The sequence below is a fragment of the Myotis brandtii genome, unplaced genomic scaffold, assembly GCF_000412655.1.
Source record: "Myotis brandtii unplaced genomic scaffold, ASM41265v1 scaffold668, whole genome shotgun sequence".
Classification (NCBI taxonomy): Eukaryota; Metazoa; Chordata; class Mammalia; order Chiroptera; family Vespertilionidae; genus Myotis; species Myotis brandtii.
Window position 1 is genome coordinate 2,573,766 of NW_005370597.1, and position 5,132 is coordinate 2,578,897.

Here is a 5,132-nt window from a genome sequence, read left to right on the forward strand (position 1 = left end):
TCCCGGCGCCTGCAGAATAGCCCCCGACCCGGCAGGCGCGACCGGGAAGGGGGTGGGAGTAGGGGCGGCGCTCACATTTTTTGAGACCAGGCCAGGGCAGCCAGGGCCTGCCTGTGGGTAAGACTGGTGACCGGCAGGTGGCGGGAACCAGTTCCTACCTTTCCCCAAACCCTTGCCGCGCTGCAGCCTTGTGACCGCTGAGCTGAGTTCTGTTCGTGGACACCCCTCATTCCTTCCCTTCTCCCAGGCCCAGTCCCTAAGGCCTCCCTGCTCCAAACCAGGGCTCTCCACCATGTCAGCTTCTGAGTTGTGGAAACTCGCTTCTTTGCCTACTAACACTACAAGTAGTAAGTAATAATACATTTATTTATCATTTAAAAAGTAGACACATGAATGCCAGCAGATCTCATGAGCCCCAGGGTAACCAGAGTTGCAATTGCTGGCGCTTGGTCTCAATCCAGCCAAAGCAAAGGAGGTTAGGACTCTTCCAGCCAGGGAGCGGCTCCCCCCATCTTTCCGCTAGAGGACATAGTATCCATTAGGATTTTTGAACTATGGGTTATAATTCCCAGGCTTCTGGGATTGGACAACACAGGCTATGAAACAAGCCTCAGACTTTTCCTTGCCTTTGAATATCACCTTCTTCCCCAACATAAAAATTGAGCCCACTCCTGCAGGACGAGGCTAGCTAGCCTAGGGTTGCTTTGTTCAGTAGGTGCCAGGAGATTGATGTGTTTCTCTTCCAACCTTTTTACTGTGACTAGGGTCTTCTGAAGTCAATGTCCTGACCCAAAGAAATGACTCTCAGTAGGTATTTCAGCTCGGAGGGACGTGCTGGGAAGGGATTTGTATGACACAGGGCTGGGTTGGCATTCAGAGCCCTCAAGTTGTGCCAGATAGCGCTGCTTCCGCCCATGTGTAGGGATAAAAACAGGCCTGCTATTTATACATCGTCTATCCGACTGTCCCTCTCCATCCCCACTTTTGCAGGGGTCAGTCAGGCTCTGCCCTCTTAACCTGCCCCGGGCAGCCCTCCCAGCCTAGGTTCTAAGGGGCACTGGGATTACTACAGCCCTAAATTGGAATCCTGCCTTTTCTACTTTCTGACTTTGGACAAGTTATTTAATCTCACTGAGCCTCAGTTTCCACACCTCTGAAAAGGGGATAATAGTAATAATATTAGCACCTACTTTGGAGAGGGGTTTTTGAAGATTGAACAAGGGAACACATATAAAGCAGTTAGTATAGTGCCAGGCATATTATAAACTCCCGATAACTGTGACATTATAATCATCATCATCGTCGTCGTCATCGTCATCACTAAGCATTCCACCTTGATCACTCCATTCCCTTAGAGGCCTCTTCTCTCCCTTTGCTCCCCTGTATGAGGTGCCACGCTGTGGTTGGGCTGGTTTCAGGTGGAAGCTTAACCTGTCACCTATTTGGCCAAGTGCCACTGTGGAATTACTCCTTTGGGTGATAGGTATTGGGCCTAGGTAGGACCTCCGTGGATGGTCACCATGAAGGCCGCACCTTTTTTTTTTTCTCCCTCAGCAGCTGTCTGATCACCTGCTTCCCCCAAACAAAGCCACCTTGGGGTTATGGCTCTCCTCGGGGAAGCGGGGAGGGAAACACTTCCAGACACACAGCCAAGGCACCCACCCTTTCCCTGACCCAAGGCCAGGTTCACACCCTGCTGTCCTGTTCCAGCCTGCCTCTCCCTTTGCGTGCTCTTCCGCCTTCTCACCCCCACATCAGCCTTAGTCCCATTCACAGGGCAACTCCAAGCTTTCATCACACCTGGAAGCCTCACCCCGGGAGGTTTGTGTGTCAGCCAGGTTTTACGGGAAGGGCCTGGGAAGGAAGACAAAAGGCCTGGAATGTATTGGGGACAGTCACTTCCCCTCTTAGAACATTGAGTGTCCAATGACCAAAAAAGAAATTGCAGTTAATGCAGGGGCAATCTCATTAACTTGTTTATTCCCAACATTCGCTGAATGCTCTTCAGGCACCAGGGACACAGCAATAAACCAGACAGCCACGGGTGTGCTTTCAAGGAGCTTACATTCTATAATAGGGGAGACGGGCAGGACAAAGTCAATAAAGAAGGAAAAATAGATGCTATGATGACAAGTGCCAGGATGAACGCTAAAATACAATAATGGCCCTGGCCGGTGTGTATAAGTGGTTAGAGCATCAGCTCGAGGACCAAAGAGTCTCAGGTTCGATTCCCAGTCAGGGGCACATACCTGGGTTGCAAATTCTATCCCCTGCCCCTGTGTGGGCGCATGCGGGAGGCAGTCAATCAATGTGCCTCTCTCACATAGATGGTTCTCTCTCTCTCTCTCTCTCTCTCTCTCTCTCTCTTCCCCCGCCCACCCCCTCGCTCTCGCTCTCTCCCTTCCTCCCTCCCTCCCTTCCACTCTTTCTAAAAATCAATGGAAAAAATATCCTCTGGTGAGGATTAACAACAACAGAAAAATACAATTATGTATGTGCTACAAAACGATGTGTCCCAATGCTTGGGATGACAATTTAGATTCGGTGACTGATTAGGCAAAAGCTTCTCTGAGCAGGTAACATGTCAGCTGAAGCATGAATAAGAAGAAGGAACCAGATTTGTTGTCATCCCTGGCAAAAGCAGTCCAAGCCATGCAAATAGTGCAAAAGCTAGATTGGAACAAGTGTGGAGCATTCAAGGAACAGCAAGCAGGCCAGAAAGGAAGGAGGAAGGGAAGATAATATTGGAGCTAAGGCTAGGGACAGATAACAGTGGATGTTACAGAGCAAGGTAGACATTGGATTTTATGCCCTATCATTGTGAACATCAAATGAGATGTCAATGGGGAAGTACAGTTAGGCAGAATTCTTTCACGTCTTCCCCTACCTGCTCTCTGGCTGTCAGGTGCCAGGGATACACTTCTAAGGAAGCAGAGTCCAAATGGGCCACTCTGCTTTCCTTATCTATTGACCAGGAGAAAACTGAAGCTTGGAGACTTACTGGCCATGGGGCACTGGCATCCTGCCTCCCAGCCCTGCACTGGGTCCCCAGGCCTCTGGAGAGCCAGGTCCATGATACTCTGAGAGCCACTGACTTCCTGCTAAGCCATGTAGACCTTGATTTGGGGAGAGCACTCAGAAGCCAGTGGGGAGGAAGTAGACAAAAGAGGTGCTGGTGACAAGAAAGGGGAGAAGGGAACTTAGAGAGGAACCAGTCTGAGTCTCTTCCCCACTGTGGCTGAGATGTCTACACTAGTAGGTTGGTTCCCCCAAACATGGCTGTGCATCATAATCACCTGGGAACTTATTAAAGATATAAAAGGCCTAAGCCCCAGCTCAGTCCTCCTAATTCAAGACCTCTTGGGGCGGGGTCCAAGCATTTATACTTTGGGCAAGTAATTCTTACATTGGCCAGGCTCAGAAGCTAATCGGTCTGCACAGTTAACCAGGATAATGTGTCAAGCATCTGAACAAAATCTGAATCTCTACGGCAGAGGTAGGGGAGCTTTAAGTAAAGACACTTCCCACGTGCTCAGCACTTCACATGCATTATCTTGTGTGGTCCTCCCAACTGTCCTACAACTAGACAATCCTCGCCATTTTAAAGGGTCGAAACTCAAAGGGGTGAGTACCAAGGTCACCCTAATAGTAAGAATCTCAGCCTCGATTTTTCTTGGGCTTGTGCTTTTAAGCTCAACATTACCCTGAATAAATGGATGAAGCGACAGCCACCCTCTCCCTGCTTCTAGCAGCAGTAACATCATCAGCTTTACTGAGGCTCTGTGCTCCATCTATCCTGGGGGCGAGGATAAGACTCTGTCTCACAGGCTGGAATGAGGATTAGGTAAGGGCAGCAGGGCAGCCAGTGAAATGGGTACACTCTCAGAAGCCAGACAGCCATGGGCTCAAATTTTGTTTCTGCTATTCTTTTAGCTTTCTAACTTTGGATATGTTATTCAACTTCTCTGACCTACAGTTTGCTCATCTGCAAAATGAAGATAATAGTAACTATTATTATAGGACTCTTGTATGATTAAATCAGATCACATGCATAAAGCAGAATATGATGTCTGGCCCATAGTAGTTGCTTACTCAGTGACAGCTGTTATTAAAAACAAATGCCTCCTTCCTTCCTTCCTTCCTTCCTTCCTTCCTTCCTTCCTTCCTTCCTTCCTTTCTTTCCTTCCTTCTTCCTTCCTTCCTTCCTTCCTTCCTTCCTTCCTTCCTTCCTTCCTTCCTTCCAGTGGGAACTTAAATAAGGTTCTGTATTACCCTGGGCCTCAGAACTGAAGTGGTCCTCTCTGCTGATAGATGGCCATGCTGACCGGTGAGATGGGGATCTGCAAGGCAACTCAGAGTTTTGGAAACCTCCACCCAAGAAAGCAACCCTGCCCGGCAGCGTGGCTCAGTGGTTGAGCATGATCTATGGACCAGGAGGTCACGGTTTGAGTCCCGGTCAGGGCACATGCCCAGGTTGCAGGCTCCAACCCCAGTAGAGGGTGTGCAGGAAGCAGCTGATCAATGATTCCTCTCATTATTGATGTTTCTATCTCTCTTTCTCTCTGAAATCAATAAAAATATTTTTTTTTTAAAGAAAAGAAAAGAAAAAAAAGAAAGCTACCCTGGCTCAGAGTTCAGAGAGAAGCATGTGCTCCCTGAGGGAGGGGAGTCAGCTGCCTTCTTCCACTGACCAGGAGGAGTGAATCCTAGGCAGACCCAGAGCTCTGCTGACTGGGGAGAGGGGTAAAGCTTCCATTGAGGATTCCTCTATTACCAGGTGGCCATAAGCCAGAGTCACCCAAACTGGAAGTTCAAGGTAAGAGATCATTGCTCCTTGCCCCAAGTGGACTTCTCTGACCCCTGCTCTCTCAGGCAGTTTTGGAGATGAGCTCAGGCTTGCCCTTTGGAGTCCCTATGAACCTCCTACGCTGCCAGGCGGTAGAACCAGATAACACTTCATGCTACTTGGGGATGGACAGGCTCTCATGTCTGATTGCCTGGGGTCAGGATCTATTTGAATAGAATGAAGAATAGGAGTGGATGAGGTGGGGAGAGTTGAGAGGTTCAGGAACTTTGTCATCACCAGAGGATGGTGAAGAAGGGGCACGTATAATAATGTACTTGGCTTAGGC